This window comes from Lathamus discolor, chromosome 3 (genome assembly GCF_037157495.1).
Source record: "Lathamus discolor isolate bLatDis1 chromosome 3, bLatDis1.hap1, whole genome shotgun sequence".
NCBI classification, from domain to species: Eukaryota; Metazoa; Chordata; class Aves; order Psittaciformes; family Psittacidae; genus Lathamus; species Lathamus discolor.
In genome coordinates, this window is record NC_088886.1 from 33,571,958 (window position 1) to 33,589,922 (window position 17,965).

General features: G+C 38.0%; 1 protein-coding gene across 5 annotated transcripts in view; it reads right to left on the bottom strand.

Annotated features, from left to right (window-relative positions):
- Positions 1 to 17,965, bottom strand: part of NLGN1 (neuroligin 1) — a 482,423-nt gene that overhangs the window by 222,754 nt on the left and 241,704 nt on the right. The window lies entirely within an intron of this gene.

The following is a 17,965-nucleotide window of genomic DNA, read 5'->3' on the forward strand; positions in this document are numbered from 1 at the left end:
TTGTTTGTTTGTTTGTTTGTTTTTTTTTTTTGTTTTTTCCACACTCATTTCATTCTCTTTTAAATAGAATTGTAGATTCCCTTTTAACCTTTGACTACCTGCTGAGATATTTGTAAAGAAACATGAAAATCCATAGGTGATGTAGAAACAAGAGTGAAATCCTAGACCAATTGAAGACAATGATTTTTGCCATTGATTTCAATAGGGCCAGGGTTTCATGCACAGTATACAAAAGTTGCATTGAATATGGAACTGAAGTTTTAGCTTGGGCAAAATACATAATTCTTTATTTCCATAAATGGATGGCAAGACAAAAGTCTTTCATGCCCAGCACCTGTATTATTAGCAAGTGGTAACAGATTCGTCATATATTTCCAATGGGAAAAATACCCATTCCTTTCCTGAGTAATAAAAAAAATACACCAGAAGGAAAGTCAAAGGCCATTCTAAAGATATTTCCATGTCATATATTTTACACACTTATGCACAAACAAAAGACAACTGGAACTCAGCATTATCTTTCCTTTTTTTTTCAGAACTTTCTCATTTACATGACATTCTGTAATTTGCATGCAAAAAAGCAATCAGTGCGAACACAGGACTAAGTAACAAAAAAAGAAAAAGCCGGCCAAGTACAGAGTAGAAAACAAGAACTTTCTCATGCATAAAATAGCAATAGACAAAAACAACAACAAAAGAGATGAACAGTATGTGTCGATATTTGCAGTAGATATAGGCAAGAGACATGCATTAACTCTAAGCACCATGGAGTATTAAAACATTTGTATTTCAAAAGCTCTCTCTAGCTGTTATTTTACAGAATATTAGTCATTCAGCACTAAACGTGTCACTTATAGGAAAATACCATATATTTAAAGGATATGTTTAATAAAAAAATAAATTCATAAAATGCTTGTACCAGGTGCATGGATTTGAGAAACAGAAACAACCCATGAAGTACCATGAGATTTTAACTGTGAAAGTAGGAACTGGGCCATATTACTGAAAACCAAAGCTGAATACCTCAGTTACTGTGTCAGCCAGGAGTATGGTTCTAAACTCATTCTAAATACAGAGCACTAGCATTATACACCATAAATTAAACATGAGCGTTTTTATAGTCACATCTGTAACAATCACTCTGTTTAGTACAGAGCCTTGGTGATGCAATAGCTTTTCCTAATACAAGCCCTGAATATAATCTTTATAATATATGGTATCTAAGTAACTTGACCCTATCCAAATGCACACATTTGAGTGTCTTGCTGCCCATCATTCTTATTCCACAGCGACTTTACTTCTAAAAGAATAAAACTAGAAAAATAATGGGTGTACGCAAAGCATAACAGTAATTTCATGGTGTTTTTTTCTGCACAGTGAACAGGAAGAATGAATTTAAGAATTTTAAAAGCTTTGTACTTAATAATGGGGAGCCAAACCCAACCAAAGATATATACATATACATACACATTTTTAATGTCATATTGTTACTTTTTAAGCTTTTAAAAGTCACCAGAAAGGAACAATGTAGCATCTGGAAAGGCAAGCAGCACACATTTCTCCAAATAACTTGCACAGAGGGGCAATTTCTTTTCTGGATGAAACTAAGACAATGAATGTTACATCTTTTTAACAGCTGGCCTTCGTCAGGTATTTTGTGTAGATCATGGTTCCAAATCTCAACAGCAGTTACATAGTGCATCAAACATCTCAGTACAAATGACTGACACCACACCACCTCTGATGTTACAATATGGTGAAGTATACCTGAAGCTAGCTATTAAAAATAACCTGGGTAATTTAATTAATAAAAAAAAAAAAAAGAGTATTTACGCAATTAGGACTTTCTTTGAAAACCATAAAAAATAAAATAAAATCAGACCATATTTCTTACAGAATCATAGAATTGTTTAGGTTGGAAAAGACCTCTAAGATCATCACGTCCAAACGTTCACTTAGCACTGCCAAGCCCACCACTAAACCACGTCCCTAAGTGCCACATCTACAGGTCTTTTAAAATCCTCCAGGGATGGTGACTCAACCACTTCCTCAGGCAGCCTATTCTGATGCTTGACAATTCCTTTTGCAAAGGGGTTGACCTATTTTTAAATTGCCACAGACTAAAAATATGCCTTCTAACACAGACATATATCTGTATTCACAATAGAGGGGCTCTGCTTGCCACATCTCCTAAGCAGGGGGACTCATCCTTGGTGGAGACATGGCAGACCCATCATGCAATAGTAACAGTATTCTGTTAAGAAAGAGGTAAGACAAGATTTCTGCCACAAGTTTGCTCCAGTCTGCAAATACATCTCAACAACAGCTAGCTTAGGGAAACAGACCAAAATGCTGCAGACTTTCTGCTTTCTGGAGTTACAATGCTATCTGAAGTCTAGAAACGAAAGCAGAGTTTGATCTTCATGCATGAGGCAAGAAACTACTTTCCTATTATCTGTACTTTACCTATACATACAGGGATGCTGTAGAACTTAATTTGTATTCATAAATTGCTCTGCAATCTTTGAAACATCAGCTCAAGACCTGCTGTGCACATGGCAGTCTAAAGTGGCATAAAGCAAGATCAAGTGAATCACAGAATAATAGAATACCAGGTTGGAAGGGACCTCAACGATGATCTGGTCCAACCTTTCTAGGCAAACCATGACCTAGACTAGATGTCCCAGCACCCTATCCAGTCAAATCTTAAAACGTGTCCAATGTTGGAATAATCTTCCTAGGGAGGTGGTGGATTCCCTAATGGCTGATTGTTCTCATTGTGAAAAATTTTCCTTTTGTTTCCAGTTAGAATCTCCCCAAGACAAGCTAAGTGGTTTTAAATCCTGAATCTTCAAAGAGGAAGCAGAGATCTGAGCTTGATCGTTCATGTACTGTGTTGCCTGTGTTACATGTATGGCTGCTGAAGAAATTTTTTTAAATCATGAAAGTAGTATTAAAAGCAGCTTTGGATTGAGACTTCCACCCATTTCAGCAGTAATTCTCATTCTAAAATCAGTAAGAAATGGCTTTTGCTTCTGATTCTCTGGGTGACAGCATCGCTATGTCTGTATGATCACGAAGACCAACATCTTGAGTCCTTACACAGGAAAACGTTACTATCAGGTAACAAAATCAAATCTTGTTGAAAGAGCCTACAAAATGTAACAGCAATAGCCTTTTAAAGTAAAAATTAATCAGGACTGAAATCATAGAATCTTTTAGGTTGGAAAAGACCTTTAAGATCATCGAGTCCAACCATTAAACCAGCATTGCCAAGTCCACCACTAAACCATGTCCCCAAGTGACACACAGAATCGTAGCATCATAGAATGATAGAATAGGTTAGGTTGGAAGGGACCTTAAAGCCGGTCCTGGGCTCAGTTTCCTCTTCACAAAATACAAATAGCAAGTCAATTCCAGCAGCAGCCTTCTTTCCATGATCTCCTCTCACTGGCTTAGGTGTCTAGACAGTGACCATTTCTGATACAGCAGGACAAACTTTCCCAAGAAGCTTCAAAGTTCAGCAGGGAAGAGGCTCTGGGTTTCTGAGGCCTTAAAGACCACTTGTCCCTCTGCCTTCTCTTCCACACAGCTTTCACAAACCAGCATCTTCCAAGCTCCCAGCTGTACATCCTATCTTGGCATTACCCAAAACACAACATGACAGTGTCTGGAGCTGTTCCAAGGAAAAGCCTTTGTCGTGAAACATCCTGCCCTCATCATCAATCTGCTTGGGTGTCACTAAGTCAGGTAGAGTTGAGTGCATGTCCCTGAAGGGTCTGTAAGCAGCCACAGTACCAACAGGGAAGATGAGTTAGTGAACTGCAGAAGGGTGCTCTGTCTGTGGTGGAAGCATTCCTGAAGAGCACAGACATTATCCCTGCATAGGCAGTGAGTGAGAATCCTAGCAGCTGCTTGCAGTGCACTGGCTGGAGCGAGGCACAGACAAGAATGCAACTGCCAAAGCCACAGCACAATTATACTTTACGTGCTGTGGGCTGGTTTATTTAAAGTTTCCTGGGACAAAAGCAAAAGCAGTACTGCTCCACTACCCCATCTCCTGTGTGACAAAAGAGCACAAGAAGCAGCTGCGACCTCTCCTCCCCTCACATGCTGCAGTCATGCTGCTGTATTCCAGGTGCTTCACTCGGCTCCAGGAAAAAAGCACTTCTGATACAAGATGAGCAGAAAAACCTCTTCTCTGGAGTCAGACTTGATACATGCAACATCTATTGAGTCAGTCCTGAGCAGCCAGAAGCACAAGGCTTCTAGAGCTCCTGAAAGTTGAGAGTCAACTACAGTCTTGCAGCAATCAGTTTAAACTGTCCCAAGTGACAGTGCCATCAGACTCTTACCTGAACCAGTGTCTCTGGCTGCAGGGAGAGAGATGGAAGTCCTCTCCACCTCTCTTCACTACAGGAAACAATACAGTGGCTGATTCCCCCTGAACTGACACTCTATCTTCATCTAGAAATCTTGTTCCACACACTTTCAGATGCACTTCTGTGACTCTCCAGACATGCAGCACTGCCAAGGACATACTGCCAACAGCCTGATGGCACAGCCTGGCCCTTGTGCAAGCTGCATTCTGGTTGCAAGGTCAACTGCTCCAACTAATGCTGCAGCATCAGCTGTGACCATTGTAGCTCCTGTCAGCACTCACAGGCAAGGTGCAATGCTTGGTGTTTACTGTCCAGGTGCTAGTCAGGTCTGAGAAGTCTGGAAATAAATCACTTAGTAGGTGTATAATTTTCAGCTATTTTTGCAGGTTTGAATTAATATTCTAGAGAAACTTTACGATTTTGTAAATTAAATGTATCTCTCAACTGGATTTATTTCTTTATCCCTGACTCCTTAGTCAATGTGTGATTCTTTATGGTTCTCCCATAATTTTAACATTCTTTTCAGGTAACTAATTTTAAAAATACTGATACTCAGACATGATGGACTAGGAGCCAATGAAACAAAAAAGTGTATACTTTTCACAGAATGTTTATTGCCAGAAGTCTTTTGTCCACAATTACTTTTTACTGTTGTTCTACCGTAGCTTGTGAAGGCCCACTTATTTCTCTTCTTTAAACATTTCACTTACAAAAAATGGGCATCCATCACAAAAAGACTATTCTACTATGTTTAAGACATAAGCCTTCAAACAGATGCACTGCCTTATTTTGCTGGCCTAATTTTTCACTAAATTTTATACAATAAATACTAAATATCAACAAAGTAATCAGGTACTATAAATAATGGAGGGAAAAGAGCATACTACAGACTCTAAAATGCTGATGCAAATATAATTTACTTACCAAGAAGCTCTCTAAGGTTTAGTCTCATTTAGCCTCATGTTGCTGCATACCCATAACTCTCATTAATGTTAATGGGAAAGTAGACCCCTAAGTCAGTTTAAAAAGGGGAAGAAGCGATTACTGCATTTTATGTTTCCCAAAGGCAACAAATACTCTTACTACAAAAGCTAACTGAACACTACGTGCAGGAGGAACTCTAATAAACCCTCTACTCCTTTAATTTAAAAATAGTTCTTACATTATTTAAAGAATTATTCAAATATTTATTCTATTTGTATTGCAATCAGTGCTAAGGACATAACATGATGCATTTTAAAATCTTGCTATTTGACTACTATGTGTTTGTAGATGGCTTTCCTTTGCTCAAAATAAGAGAAATACGTCCTGTCCAGTTAGCTAGAAAGTAATTATGCACTCAAATAATTAAATCCAGCCATATTAATTCTGGTTTTTATCATTCCCTTTGATGAAAGACTAAGGTACTTTAGCTTCCAAATACATTAAAGCTGATTATAAATTCTCCCTTTATGGTCTCGATTCGGCAGAAATTATCTGTGGCCTTTTGGACCACATGCGTGTGGGAGGTAAGGAATCTGTGGATGTCATTAGCTTTTTGGCCTGGGAAAGCTATTAATCATAAAAAATAGAAAAAAAGGCATACTGCAAGTTGACACCATTTTGTAAAACAACAATACAAATCCTCTAAACTTAATAAATCTGTGCTCATGTATACAGCTATTGTTCAGGCCAAAATGTTCTCCTTCAGTAATGAGAAAAACGGGAAAGAAAAAAAAGCACCTTTTATATTAGGTTAAGTAGACTCCATGGACCTAGCAATTTAGACATCACCATAGTAATAAGCGTTATTTTAGTTAAGATGTCTGTTCAATAAAAAAAGGAGAGAGATGAGATTAAGGCCAACAACTGAAATAATACAGATAATAGAAAAATTCAGTAATGATTTGCAACACCATAAAATCTGGTAGTGCAAATATCAAATACAATTATGTTTATCTTTAACTTTCAGTAAGTGCCCCCATCCATCCATTTCTGTTTCTTCTTAGGCTTGCTTTTTTAACTGAGCAGTGAAGGTCTGTGAAGTGATATCACCTCACTTTTTTTGACCCTACCTTCACATACAAATATAAAATAACCAACCCTTTGTTATTTCAACTATCATTTTTATGCAACAGACTAAGTACAAAATATCTGTGCTGAATTATTGCAGTCTAGCAGATGCTTGCTGAAGCACAAGAACATAACCCCCATTTTCAAGAAGAGGAAAATGGAAGACCCGGGGAATTACAGACCAGTCAGTCTCACCTCCGTGCCTGGCAAAATCTTGGAGCACATTCTCCTGGAAGGCATGCTAAGGCACATGAAAAACAAAAAGGTGCTTGGTGACAGCCAGCATGGCTTCACTAAGGGCAAATCCTGCCTGACCAATTTGGTGGCCTTCTATGATGGGGCTACAGAATTGATGGACAAGGGTAGAGCAGTTGATGTCATCTACCTGGACTTGTGCAAAGCGTTTGACACTGTGCCACACAATATACTTGTCTCCAAGTTGTAGAGACATGAATTTGATGGATGGACCACTCGGTGGATAAAGAACTGGCTGGACGGCCGCACACAAAGAGTTGTGGTCAATGGCTCAATGTCCGGCTGGAGACCAGTAAAGAGTGGTGTCCCTCAGGGATCAGTGTTGGGACCGGTCTTGTTTAACATCTTTGTCGCTGACATGGACAGTGGGATTGAGTGCGCCCTCAGCAAGTTTGCCGACGACACCAAGCTGTGTGGTTTGGTTGATACGCTGGAAGGGATGCCATCCAGAGGGACCTTGACACGCTTGTGAGGTGGGCTGATGCCAACATTATGAAGTTCAACCATGACAAGTGCAAGGTCCTACACCTGCGTCAGAGCAATCCCAGGCACAGCTACAGGTTGGGCAAAGAAGAGATTCAGAGCGGCCCTGCAGAGAAGGATTTGGGGGTGCTGGTCGATGAGAAAATGAACATGAGCCAGGAGTGTGTGCTCACAGCCCAGAAAGCCAACCGTATCCTGGGCTGCATCAAAAGGAGCGTGACCAGCAGGTCGAAGGAGGTGATCCTGCCCCTCTACTCTGCTCTTGTGAGACCTCACTTGGAGTACTGTGTGCAGTTCCGGTGTCCCCAACATAAAAAGGACATGGAACTGTTGGAACAAGTCCAGAGGAGGGCCACGAGGATGATCAGTGACTGGAGCACCTCACATATGAAGACAGGCTGAGAAAGTTGGGGGTGTTCAGCCTGGAGAAGAGAAGGCTGTGTGAAGACCTCATAGCAGCCTTCCATTATCTGAAGGGGGCCTATAGGGATGCTGGGGAGGGACTCTTCATCAGGGACTGTAATGACAGGACAAGGGGTAATGGGTTAAAACTTAAAGAGGGGAAGTTTAGATTGGAGATAAGGAAGAAATTCTTTCCTGTTACGGCGGTGAGGCACTGGAATGGGTTGCCCAGGGAGGTTGTGAGTGCTCCATCCCTGGCGGTGTTCAAGACCAGGTTGGACTAAGTCTTGGGTGGTATGGTTTAGCGTCAGGTGTCCCTGCCCATGGCAGGGAGGTTGGAACTAGATGATCTTGAAGTCCTTTCCAACCCTAACTATTCTATGATTCTATGATTCTATAACTATCTCCTTCTTATAATTTAAAATAATGATGAGTTATAAGTAACAATCTTCAGACCTCAACATTTTCAGTGAAGAAAATTAAAAATCAAATTCTTGTATGTTGAAATTAAAACATTGCTATTTTTTCTTATAAATGTAATGAAAAATTAGAAAGAGACAGCATAATAGTATTCTGAAAAACAGTATTCTAAAAAACACCTTATTTCATTGGAAAATTAGAAAGTTCTCAGCAAAAATAAAAGAATTACAATTCTTTACAGAAAAGAGGTTTGGATGGTACAAATAGCAGCTGGGTCTTAAGAAACACCTAACTGAAAAAATATCTAATACTTTGTTGTAACAGGCAGAAATTTACTTTTTATTTTCCCTTAATACCGTCTTGCTTTCACCACATGCTCACTCCTTTCCTTGTTATTTCTCCCCCTTATATTCCTTTTCCTTTCATGTTGTACTTATTTCTAGTATTCGTACTTATCATCAGGGCAAAGCCCTGGTAGACTTTGCTTTTCGATGATAACATTTGCACTTGTGTTTTAACAACAAATGATGGCACAAACCTCAGTTGTTTCACATCTTACTACCTGATTTGTGATGACAATCAAGTACTGTAATTAGAGCTGCAAGTAACACAAATTTGCATCAGAAACTGAATGACAGGTGCAAATTGAACCCATAAAAGGGTTGCCAACCTTCTTTGAAAATTTACATGTATAAATGCTTTGTCACTAAAGAAGCTATTCTGACACTTCAAGACTAACTCCTGCTGTGTCTTTTATAACAGCATACTGCTAAAGTGACACACAGAAAGAATGTCTAATCCCAGACCTTTTTACTCACAAAATTAATCACACTGCCTGGATCTTGATTTCCCTTAAATCTGAAGGAGTTTCATTACTGAACGTTAGATTTGTGTGAATTTAAATGAGATGAGAATCTGGGAATGCAGATAGTTTCACTTCTCTGCTTCACATTTTAGGTGCAGCCTGAAATTCTATGTATTCTCAGAGGTGAAAGCGCTTTATGTTCACATGTCCTGCAGACAGCATCCCAACTGAAGCTTCGTTTCAGCCTCTCTTTAAATCCCTTTCCATTTGAAACAGATCACTCTATATACCCAACTCCTGCTTTGGTTATGTGATATGCCTGTCAGCCCTGATGATGCGTGCAGCATGTACACCTCATCCTTCTGGATGTCTGCCAGCACTGGCACCCTGACATTGACCTCCTGCCAGACTGTATTTTGGATGGGTAAAGCTCTGCTCCACTCAGCCCCTGCATGCTAGTGCTCACAGTAGTACTGCTCAGGAGAATGAGATTTCCCAGGGCAGGTTCAAAGACACCACAGGTACTTTTTTATTTCCTAACTTTCCATAAGATACACAGCTAATATCCTAGGTGAGCTGCTTGGTAATCTTTATATAGGGTTACAAATGAAACATAACTCATGTTTGGAGTATGCTTAGTACAAGGTGGAAGCAATTCAGTAGAAGAACCAACAACATAACAATTATTCTACAAATTGTAGCTTTTGAACTACTCTGACTCCTATTCTAGCCAAAGGAAAATAAAAATAAAAATACATTGGAGAGGGGAGAAAAGAGTGAAAGTAATTATTTTTTTTTTCCTTCCAGAGAAACTAAGGGAAAGAACAGACACGTTAAAGCAGTGGCTAAGCCACCCACTGGAGATACACATGAGGAGAAGGATGCTTCATATGGACCAGGCCTCTGCTGGCCACAGTTAATACAGCAGAAAAAAGCTCATGCATTCAACCCGGAACACTACAGTTGGAGAACAAAGCTCCAGGAGTGAGGGGCAGGCAGGTAACAGACATGAAAAACAAAATTCGAAAGCTGTTATACCACCACTATCATAAACATTTACCACTCCAATGCCACCTCACTTGCTTATATCACAAGTTCACACAGCTTTTAACATTTTACTTGCATTAATAATTCATGCTGGTTTAGATACTCATATTCCAAAGTGACAAACTGCTGTAATGAATTGAATGCAATATTACACAGTTGTGCCTCAACCTGAGCTTCGAGATCACAAATCAGTTCTCCCTCTGTACAGGTAATGACTACAGTCCAGATTCTAATGAAGACTTATGCCCATGCTTAACTCTAAGCCCCTGCGTAAATCCTCTTAAGTCAACAGGCTAAATCTCCTTGTAATGTAAAGATCTAAATAATATATAGATCCACTAACATTAACAAAACTGTTCCTATTTGTATGTGGGCCAGGAGGTCAACTCAGGAGTAAAAGTTAAGCAGGAACAAGACTCCCAAATTTATAACTTTTCCCAGATATTCTTTGGATAAATCTAATTAAAAAAAAAAAAAAAAAAAAATCTTTTGAACATACTACCAAAGCTTTGCTTTTTAGCCTTTGTGCATTCAAATAAAATTCTGCATTTATTTTCTACAGCTGTCATAATCAAACTGCTTCCTAATTTTAAGGAAGATTGAATTAATTTTAGACCGTGAGCTTAAAAAAAGTTGTATTTAGCTTATTCAACAGAACTGAAGGTTCACAATTTTAAGATCCAGATTTTCAGTTCAAAATTTCTTTTAAAGATCTCTATAGCATTGCTCTAATAACAGTGCAAGTTAAATGCAGTAAGTGCATCCTTCATATAAGGATATACAAAAAGACACAGCTGAGAAAACCACCATCGATTTAGGTAAAACTGATAATGTTTGTCCTTTTTGCTGCCTTTGTGGCTTGTTTTTTTTGGTCTTATTTTGTTTCAGACATCTAGGGTGGGTCATCTACAGCAATAAGATATGTTACCAGAAAGCATTCTCTGCTACTTCTTGACTTAAATACCAAAATATGATTAAAAATCATACTAAGAAAACCACCAAGAAAACAAACAGACAAACCCAAAACCAAACATCTTATTTTACTTATTTAATTATTCCCTTCTGTTCTCAGCCTAAAATAACAACTGGAAAAACAGCCTTTGTAATCTTGCCACCAAGTATCCCTGTCTGGGATGAAACTATTCCAGAACAGCAGTCTCAGCAGGTGAAAGAGCTTTGGGATTCTTGCACAAGTAATTACTTTTACAAGGGACAAACACTGTCAATCTGCCTTCAGCTGGAAAAGCCTTCTCCCCACCTAATTCTATTAACTGCAGGGGCTGGTGTTACAGCAGCTATATAGTTTTGTTTATGGCACAGCTGAGCATAGAGTCCAGCTCTCTTGAGACCCAGTTTCATAGCCTAAATAGCAGAGCAAAATGGTCTTCATGTAACCATGTAATTGAACATTGCAGAGAAAATCAAGTTAATTGTGCATAATATTTTCATATAGAGTTTGGAATGAAGTAAGTTCTCCCACCCCTCTCCCCAATGTACTTCATCTCATCCTGCTAAGCCGCATACTTTGAGCTCTGTATAATTCACTGTACTGCTGTAACCTGTGTAATATTTTACCATCTAGAAATCCACAACCTTGCATACCATAGAGATCATAAATAATGTGCAAGTCTAATTTTCTCAATTTTCCGAATGAGCCACTATCAGTAAAACTGATTTCTCCGGCTACTTCACAGAGCTAAATTTCTTTAGAAAAGTGGTCAAGGGAAAGAGAATGTTTTGTGTTCTACAGCTGACTGCAGTCCAGTCCTCTCCTCACACTCAACAGACAGAGGGGCAGGGATTCTATAGGCAAAGCACCTCATTGATCCACTTTTCAATTCCCTGAAATTAACTCCAAATCACTGCATTTCTTGCTGTGTTTTCAGTAGCACAAAGAAAATCTGATGCTATAGTGAGCAACCAAGGTAGACACCATCCATGTCGAGTCATTCTCAGCAGGCTAAATTAGACAGAACTGCACACTCTATCATTGATTGTATAGGCTTCTCTTCAGCACTGGCCAGAAGTTCCCAATCATCTGATGCTGGTACCTAAAGTCACAGAGTTTCCTTGTTCTTGCTATCATACACATCTGTCCCTTGTGGCCTCACAGGCAGAGATAGTACTTCTGATATTTTACAACTATATGCATGTACAGGTATATTTAAATATTTTAAAACACTCTCACAACAAAGTTTCTTCTTGGAAAATAAAGGTGGACAATTTTCTTTTAGTTATATATAGATATATAAATATATGTGTACACACATATACAGACAGGTTCTCCTATATGTTTTTTTAACACAAAGACATATCTCCCACAGATTTGAAGCTCTAAGCATTACTGAAATATACATCAAAAAATAATACCGATACCAATAACTTGGTGTTCAGAACTACAGTCTTTCCATTAACTTGGATCTTAGAAAGAATAAAGATAGTTCAAGTCAAATGTTTCTCAGCTATTCAAAGCTTTCAAAGCATCCTTGAAGACCATTTAATTGGGACTGTGGTCACCAGCTTTTAGAAACATAATTGTATCTGCTCCCATTACCACACCCTTTGGCAGACTCAAAGTGCATATCTCTGACAAATAGTGATGAGAGAACTGAGGGGGCAGCATTATACAGAAGGCTGTCAGAAAAAAGTGCCTGGCCTCACTTATTTTCTCATATTTACATACTGTATTTTTAGAAGAGCATAATTTTAGGCAGGAAAACTCAAAACATCTCAGCAGTCACAAAGCAAGAACGACACTGCCAGCACTTGAAGATTAGTGGGATCAAATACTCATCATAGGAAAAATCATTTTCATTTTGACATGTTTTCAATATTAGCGTGGTACTTGTTTTGAAACTACAGTTGACTTGCTCTGCAAGTTATATTAAGGATTCCCAAATGGATAGCTAAAATCCTTATACTGAATGGAGCATGAAAGGAAATCAGCACATCACTTTTAATCTAGCAGAATTTACAGACAGGCAGTACTACTTGGGACTACGTATTTATACAGTGTTGACTCCCAAACGGACAGAAGGCTCAAAACCCTTCTAGTAGAAACTTTTACCTTCATGCTCACTATTTAATAATTGAATACCTTAACACAGAAGCTAGTGAACAGGAAATGATCATCAAAATACAATAGATTTACAAAATGTCAAGTCTAGGACTACAATATATTATTTACAAAAAGCATAGCAAATTTAAGAGCAAAATGTCAGAGCAGCCCTTGCTTCCATTTTCACAACAGCCATTTAGGTGAGAGTTGACAGGTTTGGGACAATATGACATTTCTAATTCTTTACCTGCTGACAATAACACCACTTTCTGAAGTAAAGCAACAAAATGCACAGAAGATAAAAGCATAATGTTTTGTAGCACTGCACAGAAGGTATTCTCCCTTCTATTTTTATTTATTTTCCTTCTCAAAAATCTACTTGCTTAGGATCACAATTTGGGCACAGTTACCATGGGTTTTATACTGAGCTATGTTTCTCTTTTTTAAAGCTTCTCCTAGTGGCGTAAAAGGTACCTTCTTTTCCCTAACAAATATAGAGAGTTTACATAAACAGTATAAACTATTAAATTATAACGATGGTCTAGGTTTCATGCACAGATCCCTTTTGATAAGAAAATCAGTAGCCAAATTAAATATGGCATTTTGTAACAACCACACAAACACACATTATTTTATAACTAATTTAACTATTTGGTGATAATTATTACAGTTTAAGATTAGTCCCTGATAAGACTGAATATCTTCTGTTTAGAAAGTAAACCAATCGATGTGGAATTTTTCTGAGAATATCTGAGCAAATAGTCCTTATGACCCTTTCCTAAGTTAATCAAATTTAGTGAAAAAAATATCCCAGCAACCCAAGATCCATGCTGCTGAGCAGAATGAGTGCCTACAGCAAGTATAGCAAACTACTGGCACCAGAACAATATTGTAGACTATCAAACTACCAAACAAACTGGGGAAAGTGAAAGGTATTCCTGTAACAGACAGCTAAAAGCATGTTCCTATGGGGCAGCAAAGATTATTTTTGCTTTTGGACCCAACAGTAAAGATAATCTCAGTTCTTGTTTTCACTTCAGCATGTGTAATGAGTTGGTTCCATAATAAGAAGCAAAATTTTAAATATATAATTTTCCTTTAAGATTTTAGTTTGTCAGCATTAAGGATTCAATAAAATTATGTTAGTGTTAGATTCAATCCATCTCTTCAGCAACAGGATTATTAACTAAACTGTAAATGCAGGGTATTTAATAAAGACAAGTGGGAACAATCCAAATAACTTCAATAGATTGAAAGCTTTTAACTCGCACCTTCAGATATATATATATATATATGTTAAGCGTACATTAACTTTGTGATTTAGATGTCAGAGAATGTTTTGGAAATGCATTTGGGCATACTCGATTTCTACGTTCTTTGTTAATGTGAGAGTTAAAAATAATTCTCTTGGTCCTGGAATTTTCTATGTACAATTTGGGTATAACTGATGGAGAAAGACAAGATGCAGACATAAGTTTGAAAGCAAAAGAAAAAGAGCCTATTAATAGTAGCAGCGCCCAAAAATAAACAAACTATATTTACTTTTCTTGGTGAAAACTGGTTTCCTGGACATCATACTGGTCAGGATCAAAAATCAATGATATTCAGCCAGTTGTTTTATCTTACAAGTTTTTGATACAGTAGTTCTATTCTGTTATCTCTGTAGAGCAATTTTATACTTTTAAAAAGAAATTATTATAGACATAATCAGACTTCTATATAGACAGAACACAAATGAACTGCTTAATTTAACAGAAGAAATTTAGTATTGTATTTTGTCAAAAACTTAAAAAGCAGAGGTGATTCATGTAGAAACAACTTTGCAATTACTATCATTTGTAAATTTAGACTATTTTTATATAAGGTTATGATTCACTGTGTGTTTGGATAAGGCTCCACATGTTTACATGCTGAAATAGGCTGTGTCCACAGTTTTGGAACTGCTCTCATAGAAGTTACAGGACCCTTTCTTGGCCATTTTTCTTCCCGACAAGCATAACCACTGATTTCACCTCAACCCACGACATGCCATTAGTACAAGAATAACTTCTGAGTTTTGCAGATTTACAGCCAGCTGTGCATGTTAGCAGACTGTAGCTGCTTCCCAGTAACAGCTGTATGATTGACATCAGTGCCAATCACACCTGAGCTGGCTTTTCTCTAGCCTAACATACACAGAAGCTTAAGTTTCAGCAATGGTTGTAATTCTGTTGAAGAGCTGGCACTAACACTGTAATAAGTAATTTACTTACAACTTACTTGTAACTTACGAAGAGCCTAACCTCTTGCAATTAAATTTATCATTCTTTGCAGCATCAGTATATCCTTTGGGGTTTTTTTTAAGGTGACGTTTCTGAACCCATGTCTTTCACTGGTACCACTAATGAACAAAGTAATTTATGCCATAATGTGAGTAAATCAGAAAGAGCTGGCATTTCATTATTGATTTCAGTTCTACAGTAGGATACCCAAGTTCTAGGGAAAGAGGAATAACTTTAGGAGTTAAAAGCTTTGAACTATAAAGACTAAATTTAGTTTTAAGCTAGGTGTCTAAATAAGCAAGGACCATGTTGGTAATGGACTTTTTAAAAAAACAAAGACCATAGAGATTATACAGCCTGTGTTGGAACTTTATGATCTTAAGGTCCTTTCCAACCCTAACTATTCTATGATTCTATAATCATATCCTAATGTAGACCCCTACACCTGTAGGCACGATGAACACTGATGCAATCCTCCACCATCTCTCCTCAAATTACAATGGGTCTTCAGATAGTTGGCTCATACAGATGGATACAGGGTGACTCCTGCATGATGGTGTCTGAATCTGGAGCTGAATACCATGCCCAGTTTCCAGAAAATAGAATCAGACAGACATAGATGCTAAGGATTACAGATCTCTCACACAGAAGATGTTTTTTATTTCATTTCTTGACACAATCAGTTTTATAGTTTTACAAAACTTGTCAGCTTGTTAATTTTTGTGTGGAGTTAATTTCATGCAGATAGGAAGAACTGAATTTATAAACTCTTTCTAAACTGAACATACCATGTAACATTACACCTATATAATAGTCTGAACATCTATTGTCTTGAACAATTAGTGCACATCATTGAAAGCACAGATGGATGATTCAAATAAGTATGTGTCATATGCAAAATTCACTGAACCTTTAAAGTCTTCCAACTAGTTGCATCTGTCGTATCAATTATGTCAAATGATAAACTGCAAAGCCTATTTTGGGTTTCAAGTTTGTATTAAAGGCCCCCAAGATGCTCCCTTCCCATCATCCTTCAGAGCAAAACTTACATTACTTGGACCTTGTGGTGGTGCATGCCTGCCCCCTCTTCCCCTCACCCCCATTTCCTGAACCCTTCTGCTTCCCCAAGAATTCCTATTAGGCCTCAAATTAGCCTTTGCACAGATGGAAGGAGTTGGAGGGTTGCGCGCTCCTGGACCATACTATTAACTCTAATTGCCTAACAAAGGCAGAGAAGGGCACACATTATCAGGAAGGCTGGATACTCTGATCATATCAGGGGTTCTTTTGAGATGACAAATCATTCCCTGACACTCTGAAACAACCAACACAGAATTGAGGCCAGGACCAAAGCCAATCATTTTACCACCTTATACACAGTGATGCCAAGATGGAGTCTCTTTGAGTGTTCTGGACGTAGTGGGCTGCGACCCAATTATCTCCCTCTGAGTGAAACACCTCTCAGAGCCCATCAATTCTCAAAGTTTATGAAACAAGGGGATGATCTGCCTGGGCTGTTGCTGCTGCTCACCAACACTCAACCCTTCACCCATTGAGAAGTGCTGAGAAAGCTGACTGGAGTATTGTGCTATACTTTTACTTTTCACTGCATCCAGGGGAAATTTTTAACATACATACGTGTATATATGTATATACATCTATATATCCATATAGCTCCATCTTAGCGTATTGTGTTAGATACTTACTTTTAAGTGCATGTATATTGGCTTCAATAATCAAGTGGTGTTAGAAATCCTGCAATTCATTTTAACAATACAAACTACTGCCAAATTACATTTGTAATCCTTAAAATGAATACCATTGACCACATCTGAGACTAGGTCTGGATCTAGCCGCACCTAGACTCCTCTCTAAGGTAGAGTTTAGAAAGCAAGGGGGTCTAGTCGGAACCTTGTGGCTCAACAGGGAGATTTCCTTATCCTCTATATTTCTTTCATTAGACATAAAACCTTTGTCCAGATCTGAGATTAAGACTGTATTCAGCCACACCTAGACTCCTCTCCAAGAGGCAGTTTAGAAAGCAAGGGAGTGCAATCTGAACCTTGTGATTCAACAAGAAGGTTTCCCTTATCCTTTACACCTTTAAACCTCAATTTTCTTTTAAATTCCATTAGACACAAACCATTGTCCAAGTTTGAGACTAGAACTAGATCCAGTCACACCTAGGGTCAGTCAGGAGTTTGGGAAGTAATGGGGTCTAGGTTTGAACCTCGTGACTCAACAGGAAAGTCTCCCTTGATCCTTTGTTTTTTCGGTTTCTACACACATTATTTCACTTCAATTCTGTATAAATCACTTTAACCCAAGCCTGAATAAATCATTGCTAATTCTGACACAATCTCTTTTTGTATGTAATAGAGTGGACATTGCCATCAAATTCTGTTGAATCACACATTTATGCATTTCTATTTAAATTACTTTTGTTAATATCTCTGACAATGATTCGTTTAGTGACCCATACCTCTGTTTTGCGACAGACCTGTGAAAGGAGAAGTATCTAGAAACCTGTACTATTTGGGTAGCAAGAGGTTCTATTTACATTCATCTTGTTAGAACCACTTGCTCAGGCAAAAACAACCTGTAATTTTATACCTACCTGTTAAAATTTCACACTTGAAAAATGTTCCAGTCTCCTTTTGGTAAAAAATTTGCCCCAACAATTCATTTTAACTTTGAATTTTAATTTTCTTAAAAAGAAAATTATATATTTAATGGACCACAGCTGTCTGGAAAGTACATATTTGATAGGCAGATGGAACTAATTTAGAAAATTAGTATG